General features: G+C 40.7%; 2 long non-coding RNA genes across 11 annotated transcripts in view; one reads left to right on the top strand and one right to left on the bottom strand.

Annotated features, from left to right (window-relative positions):
- LOC106026923 (uncharacterized) overlaps positions 1-23515 on the top strand; it is a 33287-nt gene extending 9772 nt beyond the window's left edge. For 3 of the 10 annotated variants that reach the window (XR_010048932.1, XR_010048933.1, XR_001200524.1), the window contains 6 exons: positions 12853-12946; positions 15702-15760; positions 19200-19313; positions 19496-19534; positions 20630-20711; positions 22921-23515. This is a non-coding gene — a long non-coding RNA (uncharacterized LOC106026923). Of the gene's footprint in view, positions 1-8570; positions 10467-12852; positions 12947-14771; positions 14858-15701; positions 15761-19199; positions 19314-19495; positions 19535-20629; positions 20712-22920 lie in introns of all 10 variants that reach the window. The other 7 variants (XR_001200526.3, XR_001200523.1, XR_010048935.1 and 4 more) reach the window with 5 other exon arrangements.
- On the bottom strand, positions 12905-18585 carry LOC134477034 (uncharacterized). The gene is made up of 3 exons (XR_010048936.1): positions 15903-18585; positions 13145-13205; positions 12905-13039 (listed from the first exon to the last, which is right to left on the bottom strand). It is a non-coding gene; the product is annotated as an uncharacterized LOC134477034 (long non-coding RNA).
- Positions 23516-23879: the final 364 nt, after the last annotated feature.

Raw genomic sequence — 23879 nt, 5'->3', positions numbered from 1 at the left:
CCATAGGCAATGTAGCAAATAGGGGGAATTTCCTTCTACCATCTCTTTGAAGGCAAATACTTTTATCCTTGTTTTGCTTTGTTCTAATTAATGGTGTTATTTTAGCCTGTTTTGTTTTGTTGAATTTCAATATACATGAAAGTATGGACAGCTATTTTGAAGAGAACGAGAGACTCTACAACAGCCATTAGTGACTTCCTATTGTCTGGTTTTGAAGACGTAAAATGCCTTCCTCATTCTGTTCTGATCAGTTTTATACTATGTTGTTTTGTATGAATTCTCTGTATGTGAAGACATGGACAACTATTTGGAAGAAAACAAGAGACAATATGATAGACAGTGAAGATCTCAGGTCATCTAGCTTTGAAATTTATATCTCTTACATTGCTTTCTTATGTCTTATTTTGTTCTGTTTTGTTGTGTTTAATTTTAGTCCCTTTAAAAAAAGAAGTGGATAATGTTTCGTTATATATTTTATAGCTTTATTATTTGAGGAAGAAACAGCAATCACGATAGCCCTAGAAATTTTATAATTTATGAAGATTTTTTTAAAAAAATTTCTAGTTTGAATTCCTCTAAAGCTTCCCAGAGTTGCTTCTTTATTTTAGTTGCTATTATGTCTGATATTTCAGGTGTATGGCATATATTTTCTTCTATGTACATAACTCCTAAGGTTTCTTGGCATGGGCTGGAGGTTTGAGATTGTAATTTGGTCTTTTGTTTTGTCATTTTCCTATATTTCTGTGTTTTAGGTGTTATTCCAAGGCTCCCCCAGGGTCTGTTGGAAATCCTCTTCTATGCCCTCAGCTCCTGGGACTCTGGCCACCCAGTTCCCTGGACTGAGAGAGGGTCACTGGGGGTGGGGCAGGCCAGCTCAAGACCCGCCCAGCTGGTCTAGTGCAACAGGAAGCCGTGAAGTTCCCTGTCCTGGCCAAGCGAGGATCCCAAACTAACTGGGCTTAGGGGAAGGTGGGGGGGGGCACTCACCCCAGGCCACCTAGCCTCTGAAACTGATGGTGCACGCTTGCTTAAAGGTCATGAATTTCTTTAGCGCCTCCTTATTATAAAAATATCTTATTTCTCCATCAGTTTTGAAAGATAATTTGCTAGGATTGTATCAGTCTGAGTTGGAAATTGTTTTCTTTTAGAACTTGAAATACTTTTCTTCAGCCTTTCCTTGACTTTAAGGAATTTATTGAGAAGTCTTCTGTAATTCTGATGGGTTTTCCTTTTTAAGTGATTTTTTTCCTTTTCTCTAACAGCTTTTCAGAACCTTTGCTTGTGCTGAATGTCTGATATTTTGATTATGATTTGTCTTGGGGTGGGTCTTTTCTGATTGGCATTCTATATGCCGCTCTGATCTGAATGTGAAATTCTTTTTATATGTCTGAAAAGTTTTCTGCTATTACTTCTAATAAACAGAATTTTTAATGCCCTTTTTTCCATCTTCTTGTTTTTCATTAATTCGAATTATTCTTAGTCTTCTTTGCATCACCCAGCAGCTGTTGGATCCATTTTTCATGTTCTCTTATTGTTTTTACTCATTAATTGATCACCAACCACAGCCCTGTCTTCTAGCTCTGACATTCTCTCCCCACACGGGTCAATTTAGCTATCTATACTTTCAATAGAATTTTTAATCTCTTTTATTTCTCTTTGAAATTTTTTTATGGACTCAATCTTTTCTGTGCTGAGCATTCATGATTTACCTCTCTTTCTTTATCTCTGCTAGATTTTATTAGTGTCTTCTCTAGACTCCCTGGTCATTTCCTTCATTACAATAATTATCTGTTTAATTATAGATTCCTTGATTTGGCCAAACACTTTATTGCTCTGTTCTATTACTTCTGCCATTATGCTTTTAGATATTTCATTTTTGTGACTTTTGATTCCACCCCCACCACCACCGTTGTTATACACTAAATTGGCTTTGAGGGAATTGGGAGTTTTTGAAGGCATGTTTTGCTTTGTTTTTGATATTTTTATTTTATCTTTGTTGGTTTGCTTGTTTTCTGTGTTGAGGCTTACAGACTGATGATAATCGGTCACTCTGTTTCTAGTTCTTCATACTAGACATTTAGTTAATGTCTACTTTTCACAGTTGACCTCTGGGGATAACTATTGGACTTCGTCTCTGTCCCCAAACCCAACTGCTTCTGTTTATTTGTGAGGGGAGGTCGCATTTTGTTTGGCCTTCTACCCTTCAAAAATGGGCAGTAAGGCAGTCCACATATTGGCTTGCAGAGAAAGCCAGTTGGTAGCAATAACTGTGTCACTTTGGCAAAAGTAGTAAAGAGAATGCTAAATACAAACTAGATATTGGCATACCCTAAGAACAATAATGTACCTGCTCATCCATAGAAAGGAGATCTATAATTACAGTGTAAATACTAAGACCAACCAAATAGTGTTCTCTAGTAAGTATTACTCAAATAAAAGTTTTGCCTCTATGAACAATAGAACAGTTTTCAACCATAGTAAGATATGTTTAACTATCTATAGACTCTTAAACCTAAGAATTATTTGCGTAAGCATAGAGGTAGTGGGAATTGCGAACCTGAACTGAGGAGTAAAAGAAAATTAGTAGTATTAGATAAAAGAACCAGGAAAAGGCCAACAAAGAGAAAAATAAAAAATAGAGACTAAAGGAAAAGTAGAAAAAAATAATAAGGGACAAATTAAAACGGGACGAAAAAAGAGAATAAAGAGGACCTAATAAAATAAATAAGATAATGTAAATTTGGAAACAGAACACAGAAGGTGAAACTCCAAAATTCCCCCCAAAAAATCAATAGAGAAAAAAAATGTAGTCAAAGGAAGGGAAGAAAACTCCTATGTATTCCAAATAAGTGGTTTATTTCCAGGATCCACTTTGCATGGAGTCCACAAGTCACCTTCCTCCTGTAAGTCTGTAAAGTGACTCCTCTGCTCAGAGGACCCCATCTATACACCCCGGTATGTTGCAACTGTCCAAGCCAAGAATTAGTAAATAGGGAAGCAGTCAGACCGCTGGCTTCCTCGGAAAGCAGGCGACAAGGCAGATGCTCCACCACTGCTCAGCTCTCAGATCCTGCGAAGCCTGGGCCCCTGCAGAATGCAGGCCCTGTGCCTTTCCTGGCCTGAACTTGAGTTGCTCAGGGACTTTGGGAGAGTACAGGGGAAACTGGGGGGCAGGCAGGGAAAGATAAGGGCCTTGGTGAGGTTTCTGGAAAATCCTAACTAGGAAGAGTTAAAATCTTTGAGCAAAATTCAGAGAAGCAGGGAGAATCAGTAAATAGCCTGGCTGCATTTCGTGCCAAGATCCCCAATTCACTCCTCTCCACCTCCAGTTAAGTATAAAGGGGACAAAGGGAAGGGCTATATTATAGAAAACTTACTTGGAATATAAAATATGTTCTCACACCATACTCGTAAGTGAAGTGAATCAAACCCACATGTGTAAACATCATACTGTCTCCCTAGTGTGAGAAGCTAAAAGAAATTATATACATATATAATAGCTAAGATAGTTATACTACCAATTTCTCTTAATTCATTGAAAAGAAAGACTTGTATTAATATTATTTGGACAATTAAAATCAGATATCTTGTACTCTGAGTAACAAATTTAAAGATAACAATACACAGTGTTTTAACCATTGTTACCCTCTTAATTGTCTTGTTTTGAAAGTTTGGGCTTTTTTCCCTTTAAAATAAAAAAGAAAGAGAAAAAAGCAGTTATATATCACCCCCAAATGTATTATTTTTCAACCATCTCAGACTAAATGCTACCTTTTTATGACTGTATTTCTAAGTCCTTGCTTTCCCGAAATGAAGTGCAGACATAATATAACCCACCTTCGCACATAAATAGAAACACTCAAAATAGTGGCAAGTCTACAAATAATAAAATAACCTAGTTTTTGTATCACTATGTAATGGCATTAACATGCCTACACTATCAGAAACGGCAAAGTACACTCAAACCCTGGATTGCAAGTAATGTTCTCTGGGAGTGTTCCACCACACGAGCAGACATTTCCAACAAATCTTAACCTGGTAAATGAGTGAGCACTGCAGTATAAGTAGTGTGTCACACCAGCGTCACGTGATCGCAGCTGCTTTTGACTGCTTTGCCACTTCCATAAACAAAAGCTCTGGATGATGAGCAGAGCAAATCTCCCAAACCAAGGTCTTAAAGGACTTAGAAAGTTACACCTCACTGCATATGGAGGCTAACACAGATATGTCTCACTTGTAGTTCATTGGTTGCGAGGTTTTCTGAAATAGCAAGCCAACCCTGTTTAATTTCCGGAAAAGATACAGGAAATGCTCCCCTTGAGTACCACAATACTAATTTCTTGCTTTTTAAGAAATACATCTTCATTTAAAAATGCTTTTTTAGGCATGGTATTCCCAGTGACTCTCTCTAGAGGGAGCAGCTGGTCTTTAGAAAAGGGTGTACCTGCCCTTGAGCTGTAGGACTATGGGAGATTGCTTCACTCTAAGGACATGGAGGGTGTCATAATCTTTTACTTACACCAAGCTGTAATACTTACAGAGTGGTTTCCTTAGGTTTATTGGTGGCTGCCAGTAATCAGGTGCCACCAGCGTGTCTCATTTGAGTCTTCTGGTTCACACTCTGGCTATACGACTCCCTAGCTACAGGACAAGTGTTTCATCTCTCTGAGGCAGCTTCATTCTAGGTAAAATGGAAGTTTTAACTTGTACTTATAGATGTGTTATACAGATTAAGTAAGACACATGTAAAACATCATCACAGCTTTTCAGTGAATAGAAGATGGTACTATAAGTTGTAATTTAAATGCTGAAACTTATATAAAAGTTAAATCACAATGTATGATCAACACTAAATTCCTGATTTCCTATATATAATTAAGCCCATAGGAGTTCAGGCAAGAAAGATGTCCATGTAGACAAGAGTGTCAGTAACAGCTTCACACAGAAAATGAGACTGGACTGGAATCCTACTAAGGATGAGAATTGAGTGGAGTTTGAGAAAGAAATGGGACATCAGGACACGGGACTCATACTTTGTTTACCGTGATGGCTGTTTCAACCTGCTTCTACACCTGTGCTCTCATAGCAGTCATCAGCTGTCGGCAGCTATTTAGTCAAAATTAAACTAAAACTTCAGCTCGGGAGTCACACTAACGCTGTTTTCCAAGTGGCAGCATCTCGCTGCTGGAACCTGCGTTGGAGAGCACGCTGCATTTCATGGCAGAGAACCGGGCAGCACTGCTCAGGACATAATCCCAGGAGCAGGGGAAATGGGGTCAGTGGAACTAAAACAGTACACAACGGAGACAGAGGTAACACTTCAGAGAGTGCTTTATGCAGAAACAACCTTTGACATTTGATGTCTTTAGTATTTTTTTGACCAGAATTATATGTATTTATAATTGGGAGAAAATATTCTAACTAAAAGTACCTTTCTATTGAATCACAAAATATCAAAAGATAATCCAAGTTCTATGTTCCTGTGCATAAAATTTACAGATTTAAAATAAATAACAAACTTTTCCAAGCCATTAGTTTGCAGAGATGGGAATGAAGCTGAATATTTCAATTTCAGGAAGTGCTCGTTGAAAAATTTGTATAATTCCATTAGTTATTTAGATAATCACCAAAATGTGTGGTTGGTGGGGCAGCTCCCTGTTGTATGTTTTGTAGGGTAAAATAGTACAGCAAAAAAATTCAAAAGAAAATGAACATGAAACAATGAAAATAATCATATAGATTTCTTTAAACTCATGACTCAGTGATTTGTTTGTTGTAAAATTAAAAATTGATAGTCAAGCTATTTAATAAACATGGCTTTTATATTTAAAACATCTCAAAATTCTAAAGCAAGTCACTTGACCCCTGAGATACCTTAATCTTTACAATAACATACATACAATGTTTAGATTAACAGTTAAAAACCTTTTTTAAGTTTTGCTCCCATGAATTTGTGTTAGTTGCCATTCATCAGCATATCCAAACACGTTTCTACGAAAATGCTGAAAACTTTTTACAATGTGAATATAGACCCAAAGTCAAAGAATCTTTTTTAGAACAGCATTTTTTCCAATAAAATAAAACAGACTCTTCATGAACCTTGTTTAAAGCAAGATTCATCAAGGTCATCTACTATTTGCTAAATAAAAATTAATTCAATATACAAAGTTTATATTATGACATCTAACTTATTACTAGGTTGTCACAGCACTTTATCTCTGCCTTGTGAATTTTCTTTGACTCTAAGACTATGTTATAACTTCCTTTGATTTGTGAGCAAGCCGTTCTGTGCATAGCTGGTTTTTACAGTGTGAAAATTGGATTAGCATATAGTAAGCACTATGTTAATGCTTCTCACTATTATTTACTTATCTCATCTTTCTATGACATAGGTAGTATTCACGCTATTGTAAAGATTAAGGTATCTACCTATGTCATAGAAAAAGATTAAGGTATCAGGGCTGGGAATTTAGCTCAGCGGCATAAGCGCTTGCCTTGCAAGCAGGCAGTTGTGAGTTCAATCCCCGATACCGATAAAAAGGAAAAAGACCAAAAAAAAAAAAAAAAAAAGATTAAGGTATCTCAGAGAGATCACGTGATTTGCCTGAAATCACACACAGTGGAGTGTGGATATAAACTGAGTTTGCTTGACTTCAGAGGTTTTCCTACTGTATATACCTAGTTGTTCTTCAGGTTTTTTGAACTCTTTGGTAATACCTAGGGAACCTGAGGGAGAATACTGGCTCTTTCTCAGTTTCTTTTCCAAGATCATTATCTTTAATATGTGGTACCAAGTAAGCTCCCACACAGTGTCATTTGCATGGACTGAATGATTCCACCCAGAAGGTTAAACAATCGGGAAAACTTGAACTGTAGGATATTAATCTAAACAAGTGCCCTGAGTGGAAACACTAATTAAATGTGAGACAGATTTAAGAGACAATATCCAAAGGACGAGGGGAGCAGCTCAGGAGCAAGGCACTTGCCTGGCATGTGTGAGGCCCTAATTTCCATCCCTACCACTGCCAAAAAGAAAGAAAAGAAATGACAAATAGTCCCTCTTGCTAACATTAGTATTTCTAACAATGAAATTTCTAGATTCTCATACTGGAGGTTCATAGATTTCACTTGCTGATGGGCTAACTCAAGGATAAATAGCTACCAATACATGTGTTGTTTGTACTGTGCTATACTCAGAGGAATCCATGAAAATTAAGTACATTTTTACAAATCCAACTTGAAAATATTCTAGTTCCTCCAGAGAAGAGAGTGCTGTCTCCATCCTTCTCATTTATGACTTCATGTACCTATACGAAGTCTTTAATTATCCTAAACATTTTCCTAATTCTAGAAGCTAAGAGGGAGGAAGGGAGAAACTTTCTAGCACAACCTTAGTGAAACTGCTGATAAATCTCAACCCCAGAATTATAGTACTGGCACAAAATTGTAGACAAAGGCATCGTTCTGAGTTTTCTTAGTTTTATAGCCTGTGTTCTGCTCTGCAGTGTCATCAACAGGAGATTAGAGACACAGATTGAGAACCTCACCACTCCACTGCTTTTTATCAAGCTTTATAAACTCAAATCGTATTTGTTGGTGTTTTCTACATGACACAGATGTGATGCAATGCAAAATTCTGAAAGACACGAACTGTTTTGATGGGAAATTTGTTTCACTGTGGGAAAGATAGATACAGAAACAACTAATTGCAATACCAGACAACACAAGAGAGAGGAGAGCAAAGAGTTTTAGATGCACAAAGGAGGAAGTTTGTATGCCTATAATTGATAAGAAAGCTCAGTGAGAATTTACAAAGAAGATAGTTTTACTGATAAGCAAAAGTAAGTTTATAACAGAAAGAAGAAGCAAGAGAGAATTGTAAGCTGAAAAGTACCTGAGCAAAGCCCAGAACAAATTAGGACCCCAGCTTGGGCAGGTGACTGAGAGACAGGGTTAGTTGGGGGCATAGTTAGCCAAAATGGGGTGTGTTATATTATATGTATATAATAAACTACAGTGTATTAAATATTACATATGCATTTTTAAATCCTGTGGTTATTACAAGAATTTGAAGATTTTTAAACAGGGATCCATATGGATTGTATCAGAAAATAAAATTAAGTACCATACAGAAAATGTTTCTAAATTTATATGATTAAACACTGGGATGTTAGTTGGGAACAGTAAAAATTCAGGCAGGGTTGATGAGGGTATCTTTAGAGTGTGATTAGTGACAACGGAATATTTCAGAGAAATAACAGATTTTATAACTAAATAGAAAAATGGGCAATAAGGAATTGAAGATTGACTTGTTTTAACTTACATAAATAAGAGATGGGTGCAAATGGGATTGAATTATGAAATACAGGGAGGTCATCAAGTTCCGGAAAGGGAGAGATCACGAGTTCAGGGATACACACAGAGCGTGTCATGTGCTCCTGGGTGGCTGTTGAGTGCAGTCTACAAATACATGTGGAGGCCGAAGTCGTAAGTGTTTGGCTGATATTTGAAACCATTTGTGGAAAAGTAAGACGTAGTTTTGTTTTTGTGTTTTGTTTGTTTGTTGGTAGTTTTTTTTGTTTGTTTGTTTCTTTTTGGTTTTTGAGACAGGTCTCCCATATAGTTCATGCAGCTCAGGATGGCCTTGAACCCGTGGTGATCCTCCTGCCTCAGCCTGCCCAGCATTGGAATTATGGGCATGTACCACTGATGCTGGCCAAGAAAGCGCTATGTAGCAAGAGAAGAAACGAGAGCCTGGAATAGAACTACGTAAAAAAGACAGATGATGTGGGACAAGCAGAGGAACCGCCACCTCCGGCACAGCTCTGGAAATTGCCAGAAAGGAGGGAAAAGGTGGTGGAGGATGAAGAAATGAGGACAGGAGTCAGAATGCAGGAAGCTGAGGTCAGGTGGAGCCTGCGGTCTGAAGGGAGAAAGGAGCTGCCTAAGAACTGCAGGGCACGCACCGCCAGCAGGAGTTGGAGCAGGGGAAACTCCTCTCCGAAGGGGAGGAAGGGCCCACTAACCACTCATGTGTCTGTCTGTCTGTCTCGCCTGGGCGCCTGGTGTTCCAGGGCTGGCCTTGCCGCAGCCCTGAGTATGCGACCCAGCCAGCCCCAGCTCAGCTGCTTCCCACAGCGCTGGATACACAAAAAGAATCAGAAAATAACTTTGTCCAAGGAGCCAAAGAAGACAAGGACTCGGGAAACTAGGGTTCAAATGTGATGTGAGGTGAGGGGAATGCCCTGGAAAGGAAAACTCCCGAGTTGGAAAGTTGGAAAGTGTAGACGTGGCTGTCTGGAGGGCCAGGAGTTTTTGAAGAGTAGTGGTGTGAGAAGCAGGCTTTGACTTTTCTGTCGGAGCACAAGGCCAAGGCAACTCCATTATGGGTTTAAATGACCTGCCCATCTACTCTCTGTCCACACCACACACTCTAATATCCTGAGCTTCAAAAAATGGTGACTGTGTACTTATTCCTGGAACACTGCCTGTTGCCAAGATAAAGAACCAAGAACTGCCCATCCCAACCCATATGGCCTCTCTCCTCCCTCACAATAAGAACCAAGGACTTTGTGTCCCTAACCCCACCCCTCTCTAACTTAGCACACTTGGTGTGCTAAGAGTCCGTCCACTATGGTAGACCGTAAGGCTTTCCACTCAGCCAGTGAATCTGAAGGTCAGCTGTCCTCCTGGGTAGGAATGAAAGGTCAGCCCTCCTCTGTTCTGTGTGCCTGCTACCTTGAGCTTGTGCCCTTCTGCAGAAGTAAAATGCCCAGTCAGGATTTCTTGATGACTGAGTGCTTCACTGCCTGCACCAATTATTTGAGTCTGAGGACTTATTTCCAACAGTGGCACAGAGGCCACAGAGTTGAAATTAGCAGTACAGGGAAAGAAGGAAACCGGGTGGCAGATTTGGGGATGGAGAGCTGTGGGGAAAAGTATACAGGGAAAAGCGATGTCAGGAAGCCGAGGAGAGATACCCTTGGTGAATTAGAAGTGTTGGCAAAGCAAATAAACAAAAGAAAAACTAAATGTCAGTGAGTAGAAGAATGTTGAATTAATTGTATGTTCGTACAGTATTACATACCCTTTGAAAGAGTAAATCGGATCCAAAATAATAACTGGAAGAGTGGCTATGCTAAATTAGAAAGCCATTAAAAGAACACCGCAGACCAATACGTGTAACCCAATTGTGTTTTATTGTCATCTGTAAACACCCATGTGTCTGTGTAAGCACAAGAGCTCTCCGGAAAGGTGTGCACCCAGTGGCCCACGCTGTGATCTCCAGGGGAGTGGGACTGGAGTGCCGAGGATTCTGTGATCAACAGTCATGTTCCACTTCTGACCGTCTACAGTGAGCGAAGGATGATTTGGAAATACATTGCAGTATCCACTGCGGTGAGGAAAGCTAGCTGCATTCTACCAAGGAGGATCTGAGTGAGGAGCATGGAATGAAGACCTAGCAGGTGTCTGGGAAGTGGCCAGAAAGGGTACTTGAGAGAGGGGACAGGAAAGAGGGGAAGGTAGGAGAAGGGGAAGGGAGAAAGGGAGTGGAGAGGAGCTCAGAACCAGCAGGGAGAGGCTGAGGGGAGGAACAGAGACAAGGAAGGAAGGCTGAAATGCGGGTTGGCTCATTGGAGGACTCTGAGCCTGACAGTGGAAGCCTCACAATGTTTCATTTTCCCTGTTTAAAATTCGCTGACTTCTCCCAAACATCTTTTAATTTTTTTGTATAAGATGAGAAGCAATCTAACACCTAAATTAGTCAACAAGGAAAGTGATGCAATGTGGTAATGTAATAGCATTAATTTCCTATTAAAACAGAGCTGTTTAGATTTTCAGAATGCAATAATTTATTCCCTGGAAATTGATAGTTGTTGGTTTTGATTATTTTTCGACGTGTGAATGAGTTCTGTAACAGAATAACTTCAATGCATAGCAATACATAGGTCTACTGTAAAGGACAAAAAATTGCAAGTTGTCCCTTTATTTCCATTCTAACAATATTTAAGCAAGATGTCACCAAAGCCATTTTGAAAGCAGAACTTCACTCACTGGGATTCCACAGAAGAAAAAGAAATGACAAGCCCCTTTCCTGTTAAAAGCTTACGTTTTGGAGTGAGGAGAAAGATAAATATGAAAGCATATGAAAAGTTATGGGAGGGCTCACGAAATTCTCTGAAGATAGTCAGAAGCGGGATGGGGCCATGGTAACCGGGGAGGGGGTAGCTAGGTTAGTCAGTGGTTAAGTGCATCAGAGGCAGAACTTCTCCAGGGAAATCCATAGAAGGAATGAAAGAGTCAAGACTGAGATGGGCCCACTCAGAAAGGCTGATTAGCATATGCAGCTGAGCAGTGAACAGTTTATTTAGGGACTGAGATCAGAGAGGTGGGAAGAGGGGCCGACAGAACATGTCAGGTTTTGAAAGCTGCAAGGAAGCTGGCTTTTATGGTGATGACGAGAATCTCATTTTGGTGAGAGGGAGGCGCCGTAATTGGATTCACACTGTGGGAAAATGAGCCGGGCTGTTCTGCGCACGTTGGGTGGAGGAGCAGAGGCAGTAGAGCTTGTGAGCTTGTAGCTGCTGCTCAGTGGCCCCGGGGACTCTCTGTGGGCTTGGGTGGGGCTGTAGCTGTAGAAAGTACAGAAAGAGGGAAGACTCAGCTTATGGTTTTGATAGACAGATTCCAGCTGAGCCGTCAGGGCTCTGCCCATCACTCAGCCCCCTTTCAGTGCTTGCTGGGGGCCTCTTACTGCGGGCCCAGAATGGAGGAGGTTGGTACCTGCAGGAGCAGCCCATAGCCAGGGTCCGTGTGAGCTGGTGTGCAAACATTCCAGCTCCCTCGCCTTCCAGGAGGAGAATAACGTGCCCTCAGGTGTCCCAAGGGTCCAGCCCCGGCTGCCCCCAGAGCTTTTGCTGGTCTCCATCCCGGCTCTCACCTTTCCCCAGCTCCACGCAGGGCCTCTTAGGATCGATCACCTCTTAAACTACTTGAACATCAGTCTTTGACCTGGTGTCGGCTTCGGGGGCATCACTAGTTTTAGTGAATTCTAAGTAATTAATTAATTACTGGAGCTGCAATAAGGGTCTTTCATAAGCAATGTTTGGAGACTGCTTGACGGGTTATACATACTTAGAAATGACAGAACTTCCATTTCTACCTCAAGTATGTTCTTGCATCTACTTTCAAGGGCCTGTTTAACAATGGATCTCTTAGGATTATCCCTGAATGTTTTTAGAAAATTCATTTCCTGTCAAAAATTCACTTTTTGGAAAAATTAATTCAGAGGAAGAAGCATGTCTTTAACATTCCCTTGTCTCAGAAGGTACTGACCACTGCAATAGAATTTAATAACCTCCAGATTCTGAATAAACTTTTCCTAAATTAATGTAATCAAGATTTGGGCTAAAGGTTCAGAAATGATGAATAACCACTTCTAGTTTGCCCAGGGCTGAGGTTCTAGCACGGAAGATTCAGTGTTAAAACTGATTAGTCTAGGACTGGGGATTTAGCTCAGTGGTGTAAGTGCCTGCCTTATAAGCAGGCAGTTGTGAGTTCAATCCCCGGTACCGATAAAAAGGAAAAAGACAAAAAAAACAAAACAAAACAAAAACAACTGATTAGTCCTGGGCAAACCAGGGCTGTTGTTCACTGTAAGATTTAGGCCATCACTAAGAAATACTGTTTAGCCTTTTATGGGTTTAACCTTTTTATTTTCTCATTTCCTTTTCTGGAGCTAATACTTGAACAAATTTATGAGACTCCTGAAGATTAAGTACAGTTCTCCATGTGTGGTATGCAGATATCTGTGTCCCGATCATCATAACCTGTAAATATGTTATATTACAGGTCAAGGAGGAGTTAAGGTGGCCGATGAAATTGATGTTACTGATCCGCTGACCTTGAGATGGAGAGATTAGCCAGTTCTTCACGTGGACCCAATGTAATCACAAAGTTCCTTTGCAGTTGAAAAGGGAGGCAGAACAGTAGATCAGAATGCTGCAGTGTGAAAGAATTCACCCTGCCATTGCTGGCACTGAGGAAAAAAGTAGAGGCTGTTAGCCAAGGAGTGCTAGCTCCCCGAAGAAGCTCGAAAGGTCGTGGAGTGGATTCTCCCCTTCACACTCCAGAAAGGACTCACCCCTAATGATGCTGGGAATTTAGCCCAGTGAAAGTCATTTCTGGCCTTCTGTTCTCCAGAACTGTAAGATAATGAATTTAGGATGTTTTAAGCTACTAAATTTATGTTAATTTGTTATAGCAGCTGCCAGTAATGTAAAACATTTAGCACATTATGGACATGTGGTGCTCACACAATGCTTTCAGCTAACTCATTTCCAATACTGGACTCACAGGAAGCATTTGGCTTTTCTGTATCGTGAGAGGTGGGTTGGGGGAGGTCAGTGCATCTTCTTTTCCACGCACTGCTTAGCACTTTTGTTTTTCACTGTCCCCTGAGTAAGTCATTGAATAAAAGCAATGAATGAAAACGTTTGGAGCACCTCAAGCTGGACAAGGCATCTTTTCCTATCACCCCATCTGGCATCGTTTGTGTGTCTGTTCTACTTGTTTTGTTTTTGCCTTGTTTTGAGCTATCACTTACCCCTTTAGTTTGGAAACAAGTTGAACAGGGGGACAGTCATTACTGACTTTATTCCTAGGATGCATCAATTTGCATAAATATTATTAATGAGTTTGGGAAAGAGGGAACAAAGGTAAACAGTTTTCCGCTGTTACCTGGGAATTATACAGCCCTGTCTGTTTTCATGCCTGGGCAAAACTTCATTTGCCGTGGAAAGAGAGAAATTAGTCTCTAGTTTATATAATGTTGTGCTTCTTTAAAATTCTAGGAAAGAAGGGAAGACTCAATATTGAGAAACAATGAGAAATTTCCCTTCTTTTGATTTTAAGAGTAATTTGAGCCAATTATTTATAATTATATCCTTAGAAAGCTATGGGGGAAGAAATTGTCCAAAGCTATAGTAAGCTAGAATTGTAAGTAAGCTCTTATCCTGAAAGGTTGTCTGACTTTAAAAAGTCCTTAGAGTCATATAAAGTCATAAGTCTGATGACTGTTACAACCAATATTTGAGTATCAGGTCTAAAGTTTCAAGAGTAGAAACCACGTTAGGTCCCTCTGGTAGCATCTGCTTCAAAACTGCCTCTATTCTGAATTCCTGGCACTAATAGTGATCAGAGTGAGGAAGAAAAAAGAGTCATGCACCACATTTGAAGTCAGGGGAAGGAGGTAGAGGAAATAAACACAGAGTTCTGAGGTGGTTACGTATGTATCTTAGCTCTAGTTCTGGATAGCTTTTTGATGTATAAGTGAACTGACCACTGAGCATTTTTTAGAAAGAAGAGAAACAGACAAAAAGCCTTAACATAATTTCATCTTCAGGGGAGGTTATCTTTTTTATTTGAGTCTTTTCTTTTTGATATTGCTAAATATCTTAGCTGAGACAGAGGCCATAGCAATATGTATTTAAGTTACTGCAAAGAGTGAATGAGTTGGTTGTTTCTCTTTTCCATCTGGGAACAGGACCGTAATCCAAGTGTGTGCTACACAGAGAGACCGAGTAGGTGTAGATAGAGATACAGGTAGAGGAACAGGAAGAGCTGGACATGGAAGCCAGGTAGAAGTGGAAGAGATACAGAAGTAAAGATAAAGGGATAGACATGGATAAGGGAGCTTCCTGTGCACTCAGGTTGGAACATAAGTGATCCCCAAAATAAGAACGAAACTACTGTCATTTTTCTCACTTCAGAAATTCAAGGTAACCCTTGAGTACACATCTTTAGAAGTTATTACTGTTGGAATGGATAATTCTTCACCACACCATAGAATGAGAAGGTAAAATCTCTGTAGTCCAAAAGCACACTACTTACCACATTGCATGATTGTCTGAGGTCACTAGTGTTTTGGTGAGTGCTGGCTATGGCAGATGTAATGGGTAACCTTAGATGGAAATGCAGGTGTGGGCTTTTAGTAAACTGTTAATAATTTACTTTTATTGTATCTATTTTTAAACATTTGGAAATCACCCATGCTGCTCCTCTTTTATTTTATTTTATTTTTATTTTTTTGAGACAGAGTTTCACCATGCAGTTCAGGCTGGCCTTAAACTCATAGCAGTCTGCCTGCCTCAGCCTCCTGAGTGCTGGGATCACAGGCATGAGCTTCCATACCTGGCCCGTAATGCTCTGTGTAGAAATATGTCTGAATGTTCCTTACAGCAGTGAGAGAGTGGAGAGGGCTAACCTCCACACCTTCCAAAAGGAGACGATATTGTCTTAATAATTAGCCCTAAACACCAAGCTTGTGCTTTCTGAGGGTACCACAGCCCTTTGGGAGTTAAAGTCACAATGAGAGGACGCATAGTCATGTTCAAATAATAAGTTTCAAGTAATACTTTTTTACAAGATCATTCTTATTTCTAGAATACTAAACAGTACTGAAAGAATGCAGTACTCATTTCCTTTCATGTTTGGATATTATTTTCAAATAAATGCCAAAAATTAAAAATTCCTGCTTCCACTGTACTAAGTACTTTAACTTGTAATATGTAATTTTCTCACTGTTGTTGATAAAATCCCACAGTAGTAAAAGAGACGGGATTTTTTTAGGATTCCAAAGTACCATGTATGCCATTTGGAAATGACTTACGCTTTGTTTTATCTTTCTCTTCCTGCTAAAGATATACTTGGCCTGATTATTTTCTTGGCTGTCCTGCTTCAGACCGCAAGCCTAGTGGAGGTATGTTAACCTGCTTACTGAAAACCAGTGCTAGTTTTCCAACTTTCTACTAACTTACCTAGTGCTAGTGTCAAAGAACTATTACTTGCTTCCCCCACCCTTTGCATCTAAGTCCCAAGATAAATGAACAGTAACACGTTACCTCAATCCATTTTAGTGGGGAGTTTCAGCAGACAGCATAACAGTCTTGGGATGTGGAAGAAAGTCAGAATAAATTCTGCTCAGGATGAGTGAAGTCAGTTAGATATGATAATATATGATTACAGTGTTTAATGTAACTTTGTGGCCATCTTCGCATGAGAGTTTAACTGATCAGCATTCATAGAAACAAACTAAATGGTGAAGCCATATCAACTACGATTTTTATTCCGAGGCTCTTCTAGCTGTCCTGGAAGCCCTGGCTCAGCTTTGTAACCCACTGTCTGAGGAGCAGGACGAATCTAGCTGAGTTGTGTCCACTGGGTATGATTCTGTGCTGTCTTCTGTTAGATCCGTGTGTGTCCTAAGAGAGCCATCTGATTTCCGTCAGCTCTTCCTGCAGTTACCCTTGATCCTTCTCTCCATCACAGATTGATCCGATAAATCCTATCTGATTGTCACATTTTTACTTAAAACTCCTCAGTGGCTGATTAGCGCTCTCAGGCGAAAGACTGAAGTTCCTTTATCTCAACCTGTGTGCTTTCCTGTACCACAGTGATGGTTTTCACTTCCGCATTTAGACCAGTCCCCTTCCTGCCCCTGTTTTCATGCAGTTTGCTTTGTCTGAAACTCACCCTCACCTTTCCTGACACTTCACCATCCGTACTGGCCACCGCCTAGTTTTTGGCATCCTGTCAACTCTGAAGTTATGGTTTAAGAAGTCTGCCCTGAGCCTTTACACCGAGCTGGTCCTCCGGCCACTTTAGACACTGGCCGCACACTGTCTCCCCATTGGCAGCACATGCTATTGTATTGTGGTTAGCAATCTGGTTAGTGCCTGTCTCCTTTGCTAGACTGTAAACTCAGAGAGGACATGGACTCATCTGTTAATCACTGCATCTCAGGCACCTAACATACAGGAGTGATGTAAGAGTCCCAAATGATATAGGGGAAATCCCATAATTCCCAGCCTGTTAAGTATCCAACACACCTAGTCTGTGTTCCCCAAAATCAAAGAATGAATTTTGAGGAACAGGGGAGTTTAAGAGTAGGAAAAATTTATTAAGAGGGATACATACAGCTCCTGAGAGGTAAGGGGGGGGGGTCCGAAGTAGGTTGCCGAGGACCCCAGTTTTCAGGGTAAATCATAGAGCACATTCACAAGGTAAGCACAATGTGGGCTAAAGCTAGGATCAACCCATAAGATCATGAGTATAGCTGCTTAGGTAATACTGACCCAATGGGGAGGCAAAATCATGGAGTAGGCATACATGGAAAGAACAAAGAACTCTTCAGGAAGGCATGGGTCCAGGGCCTGGTCACCCACCAAAGCGATTGATACCTGGCTAAACCTTGTTGGGCAGGTGTTACCACTCATCCCTTTGGCAGGCAGGTAGGCCTGGTCATTTCTTCTTTATCTTGGGGCCTGGCCTTCAACAGATGCATCTGCAGCCTCAGATGTAATGAGCTTTTGTCTTTGCCCTGACTCTCTTGAGGGCCCAGCCCTATCTGACTGCTGAGAATACTTTTGCCTAATTTAGCTCTCTAAAATATTGGCCCACTATGGGTGATCAATATATAGTACTTGAATGAATAAATGATGAGCAAATAAATGACCAAATGGATGTTTAAATATCCAGCTACTTTCATTCCTTGTTCACCCCCAGCCCCATCCCTGGGTTCAGAGCAGACAGCAGGAAACATGGGAGAGAAGTCGTATAGCACGTGGGTAGAGGGTACTCCTGCCCTGGCCTCTCTTCTCTGACACTCCATCACAGTTCAGAAAGGCGACTGACAAAATATGAAGAACCATGTCCTGAGGAGGATGAGAACTTGGGACCAGAGTGGTCAGCCAGTCCTGTGAAGCCTGCTGACCAAACTCCCAGAGATGCGGGCTGAGAGACACAGTGGGTCTCACTGGGTGGTATCAGGACCTTCCCAGTGGTTTGCGCTATGAAATGGCACCTTTAAAAAACAAGCGCCTTTGAGTTCCACCCACATTTTCAGGGGCCCAATATTTGTCTGAAGGTACCACTCTAGGTTGCAAAGTACTTCTCTCACTTTTTGAATACACTTTCAAGTTTCCTCATGTGAAATTCTGTAGCCACCTGAGTTTGAAATTCAGAATGTTTTGGATTTTAGAAAGGAAATACAGAGCCAGCAATTATGAGGTAGCTCCCTCAATGAAGTCTAGGGCAGCACTTATACCAAGCACCTAACGGCCAAGTCTTGAGCCAAATGACTAATCCCAGCGGTCAGGATAAATGAACTCCCAGGGGCCTCCCAGGCTTCTGGGTCAGGTTTCACAGCCAAATGAGATACAAAATGCTTTCTGTTTTCGGAGCATTTTAAAATTCTGGATGGAGACTACGGCTCTGGTATGGAGAATCACAGGGGTCCAGGGTCCTATAAATTTCTGATTGACAGATTCCCATCAGCAGGGGAGGAGCTGAACTAATTTGCAGACCTAGCACTTCCTGAGCTCTGCAGGGAAATTCCCAGGGGAAGTCCCCAGACTGAGGCCAGCCAAGAGGGGAACCTGGACACCCCTTGCCTTTTTCGTTGTATCTGCTGTGTTCAGGGCTCATTTGGAACATAAACAAGCAGAAGATGGGTTGTGTTTATCCTCTTTCCTCCCCCTGTCCCCTTCCGTCTCCTTCCCCTTTCTCCTCCCCATTCTTCCCCCCTTCTCTGCCTCTCCCTCTCTTTCTAATCAAATTCACAGCCTTCACGCTAAGCTACATCCCCAGCCCTTTTTTATTTTGAGACAAGGCCTTGCTAAATTACTAAATTGCCCGAACCTGACTGAAACCTGCGATCTTCCTGCCTTAGCCTCCCAGAGTGCTAGTTAACCACCTGTATGTTCTGTCTTATCCTGGACGTTTCACCCGAGCTGCGTGCTTTATTTCCAGTCGTACCATTCATAGGTCCACTCACCAGTAAGTCAGCCTAGTTATCCTCTTCAGCCTAGAATCAAACAAAAACCAGTCTCTGCTACTTAAACCTTACCACCATCCAGTAGGTGGTTCAAACATTCATCTTCCTCTTTTTGCGTATCATCAGATCTCCCACCAGGTGCCCTTCTCTCCCACCGAAGTAGGATTTCGCCTTCCTCTGGCCGCACTATGCAAGCTTCTCTTTGCTCCTGATTCACGCCTTTTCCCCAGTCATTTCTTGATTGCTGACCTGAGCTATTTTTCAGTAATAGTCTCTTCAGACTCTTGCTTTCTTTAAAACCTAACTATGCTAACATGTCAGTGTCTGGAAAAATAAAGCCTGAGGGAACTGTTCCATGTTGCAGGAGACTGAAAGACACAAAAATGAAATGGCACTCAGGAGCTGGACTGAGTCTTACTCAAGAGAAAGTCGCTGTACTGTTAGGCTCCTTACAGAGCAACTGACAGCACCGAAAGAGGTAAAGGTATTGTGTCTGTGTTAAATTCCTGAATTTGATAGCCGTACCATGGTTATTTTAATTTTAAATTGTGTTTTTAAGAAAATTGTAGCTTACTCAAGGTTACAATGTGTTTTTAAGGAAATTGTAGCTTACTCAAGGTTACAATGTCTTTTTAAACCACAGTCCTGTTTATCTTTCAGGCTCTTCACTCCTAAATTCTTCAGGGTCTTAAAGATACAGTAAGTCTCTAAACTTGGCCTATGTGTTTCTTCTGATTCTTTAAATCCACAAATCCCAAAGACTTTGACTTCCAAAAAGATGTAGTACAATCAATTGGGAACCAAATCTGCAATTTCACACACATTTTGCATCTTAACCTACTTGATAATACACATTAATAAAAACCCTGGTTTTAGTGAAACACTAGGTAAATGAGAACTCAAAAAATAAAGACCTCAAATGATGGAGGATCTCAATGATTATAAAAGAGAATGTCTTTAAGCCAAGCATAGTGGCACAACCTTGTAATTCTAGCACATGGGAGGCTGAGACGGGAGAATTTCTGTGAATTTGAGGTCAGCCTGTCCTCAAAGTGAGTTCAAGGCCAGACCAAAGTACATAATGAAACCTTGTTTCAAAACAAACAAGAAAGGTCTTTATTCTTGAAAAATACACACTTAAAAGACAAAGGGACTGATATATGAACCTATTTCAAGTAGTTCAGAAAAATGATTGTGTTACATCTATGTAGGTATGTATGTGTGTCTATATTTGTGGGTATACATACATATGCAAATCTATATGTCTAGGATATATTTACAGTATAATATGTAATATACACACAAAGAATAAAGCAAATATGACAAAAGAGTAATGACTACTCAGAGTAAAACATATTCAGGAGTTCTTTATACTGTTCTTGCAGATTTTCAGTACGTTTGAAATTATTTCAACAGAAAAGCTTTAGAAAGTTCAGTTTTAAACACTGAACTCGTATTACTGTTACCCACAGAACTGAATTTATCATAGCACACATGCACACACCATTTCAGCGGTTTTCCGCTGCTGTGTTAAAAACATTTGAGCTCAGTGACATCGCACTTAGGGACTCTGAACTCCGTCCACCTAAGTTTCCACCTCACTTGCCTTTCCTTGGGTGCTCCTTTTATGTCCTCCAGTGTCATCGCATTGCTTCAGTTTGTGGCGCTGGGGATTGAACCCAGAGGGTGCTGAGCTACATCCCCAACCCTCTTGTATTTTTTTTATTTATTTTATTTGAGATTGGGTGTTGCTAAGGTGTCCAGGTGGCCTCATGCCGTGACCTTCCTCCTCAGCCTCCCAAGCAGCTGGGATTGCAGGCAAGCCGCATTGTTCCTGGCCCTCTCGTGCTTTTGTTCCTGCTGCTCTGTCTGTCAGGTGAGTCCTCCCTGCTTCTCCCCATTGAATCCAGATATTGAGTACAGTTATCCAAGTATTGTAATCCCTTTTTCAGTCTTCCTCACAATCCAAAAAGTTATATTTGTAATCCCACTGAGATGTTATTGGAACCCCAGCAGGTTAATTCCAATCTACCACCTCCAATGCAACCCACAGTGAGAGTAAAGACACCAGGACATACTCCAAGATCAGGGCAGCCAAGGGGTCCTGAGTCCAACCCCTGTGAGGCTGCACAGACAAAAGCCTTAATCCTAGGCCTCTCCCACTATTTATTATGGTGAAGAAGAGGGGTGGCTCAGGGATGAGTGACTGAGGATGGCGACTTGAGCTGGCTGGCCAGGTAGAGAGAAAAGCATCTCTGCAAAATGTAGAAATAAAGCTATATAGAAGGATCAATTTGCATAATTCAATTAAGGCAGCAACTGAATTTTTTAGGAGGCTGTGGCTTCAGTTTCTGAGATGTAAACTTTTGTGTCCTAGGGAGTCACAGCCTCTTTACCTTGAGGCTTATACCCACTTGACCTTCCTGGAGCTGATGGCTCTACCATCCCACTGTGCTCATATCTTAGAGAGCACTAAGTGAGGAAACAGGAGACTGTCTGATGGCCTTAGAGACTACACACCAGTACCTCAGCTGGCCTTATTTGCAATGCTTAGGGTCAATTGAAAAGAAGGAAATACCATAGTTAGCTCTCTACATATCAGTATATGGAAATCAGTCTAATATAATCAAAGTTGCAGCAATTGTCCTGCATTCAAGGGGAGTCACTCCAGTTGTCTCCCGCCCTCCCCTGACACTCTGTGCTTCCTTGGAGGCTGACCTCGGTGTCACTTCTGTACAGCTCTTCTCTGCAACCTTGGCTCAGTCAACCCTTTCCTCTCATGGACTAACATCCTGGGGTCCTTCTCTCCAGAGTCATCGTTGAGACCAATCCCCTCGATGTAGTATTCGGAGAGAGGACCTTTGGGAGGAATTAGAGTTGGATGAGGTTATATGGGCTCTGGGCTCAACTAGCTCTGTCTTAGTTGTATAAGGACACAATAGGAAGCTCGTCATCTACAAGCAAGCAAGAAAGGCTGTGCAGGAGCAGAGAGGGCAGCATGTGACCTTCAGCATCCAGTCTTCCAAAACTGAGAGAAAAATATATTCCGCTCTTAAAGTCACCTGGTTTGTGGAATTTTGTTGTGGCGACATGAGCAGACTCTGGACTCACTCTCTGAACTCTCAGGACTTTGTGCAGAGATAAAACAGTGGTTAGGGCTGGGTACTGCTTGGGACGTGGACTGAGCTTTCCCTTACCCTGGGTATAAGCGCTGACAGTCTTACTCAGGAGTCTCAGCTCTCTGTCCACAGCTTGGGTGCGACCCAGGAACCACCAGTCCCCATTGGCTGAACGAATTCAGCAAAGTGTGAAGGTGACTACTGCAGTCACACATGCATCTTATCTGAATGTGGACTGATCACTGCTTTGCCTGAATTGGGGAAAATGTATTTCAGTATGTGACATAGCATGGTAGTTCCTAATCAAAGAAAGATATCATATGTTGACCTACCTAGCTGTTCCTGTGTCTCCAATGATAGATTTCAGTGACCTCAAGACTCTTAGAGAAGAATGTTCAATGATTTAATTGAAAATGTTATTCTGAAAAGTATAGATAACAATGCATATTAACACCAGTAGAGAAAACTGTTAATGAAATATTACACTCATGTCTTTTGTGCTTGCCTGGCAGGTGCTATGCTGTTGAGCTATATCCCCTGCCCTGTTAATGAAATACAATTAAGAAATTGCTAATAACTTTTCTATAAGTCATACAAAGTTAAATAATATTGGTCCCTATTTGTTACGTTTATTCCAGCTCATATTTATTAAATTTTTTTCCTAAATAACCCCAGCCCTACCCCCTCCCCACACATTTCAGCAGATATGTTTCTGAAGATAAAAGTAATAACCCATACTACAAAGTGGAGAATGTGTACAGAACTTTCTAAAGGGAAATACACACTCCAGATCAAAAATTAGTGACATATGGCAAAAACTAGTTATGTCACACATAAGGAGGTTAACTAGGAGGAAGTATCATAAAAGGTCTCGAAATGAATATAGTCCTTAACTTTAGTCACTTGTTAGCAATCTCTATAAATGAGATCACTTTTCCTCACTTTCCTTGTTTTTGTTCCTTCTAGGCCCTAGAACATTCTGTGGATAACTTTGGATACCAAATCCATCAGACTCTGGACCCACTGTGGTTACCAAATCCACCACTACTCTCCTGCATTTTTTACAGGATCAGCTAGGTTAATTGCAAGTATCCTGAGCTTAATATCCCTAGAGCTCTATGTTAACTATGTGGCAGAGGTCACTAATTTCTTTTCTTGGCCCTCATACAACCTGGCTGCTTCCACTTACTCTGTGTTTGGCTGATGGGGTCTGACCTCACCCTGTGCAGCATGAGAGCTGGAAGGGAGCTACTCCCTGGTGAGCAGAAGACTCTGAATTCTGGGATGATTTAGGTTTGTTTTGTGTTAAAGTTTGCTTAAATCTCAGAAGGGATTTGTAAACCATATAACTGTGTGAGGTAACGTAAAACTGGACATGTCCTTCCTTGTCTTTGTATATTTTGAACCAGGCTATTTAGACAGAAAAAGCACTCATTTATAATTGTATGTGAAAATAAAAGGAATGTTGGATATGAAGACTAAATGTAAAAGTATTATGATGCTGGCTTAGTACTTTAAATAAAATGGGGCCTTTTAGTTGGAAAGACCTGAGTCCAACACATTCTTGTCTTGTGAATTATTGATTATATTTTAAATCAATTTATATGAAGTCACTGAGCCTCAAATACATCTTCTGTAAAACGATAACACCTATCATTCTTATGCTGTTGTTTTGAAAATGGGAAAGTATGTATAAATTATATCGCTTTGAGAATAGTTAATGAGTAGCAATTCTTTTAATTAATTGTTATTCACAAAAGGACACCATAAGAAACTGAAATCAATTAAAACATCTTTTTGATATTGCCTTTATTAACATTTTCAATTGTGTTTAGAGATGTTACTTCATTTCCTTATAATATTTTAAAACTAACTTTAAATAAATTAGAATCATCTTTTATACTGTATGACATACGTAAGTAAAC

Source organism: Cavia porcellus, unplaced genomic scaffold (assembly GCF_034190915.1).
Source record: "Cavia porcellus strain 051 isolate PalLab524CR breed Dunkin Hartley unplaced genomic scaffold, mCavPor4.1 scaffold_7, whole genome shotgun sequence".
In the NCBI taxonomy this organism is placed as follows: Eukaryota; Metazoa; Chordata; class Mammalia; order Rodentia; family Caviidae; genus Cavia; species Cavia porcellus.
This window is presented reverse-complemented; position numbering and strand designations above follow the sequence as displayed.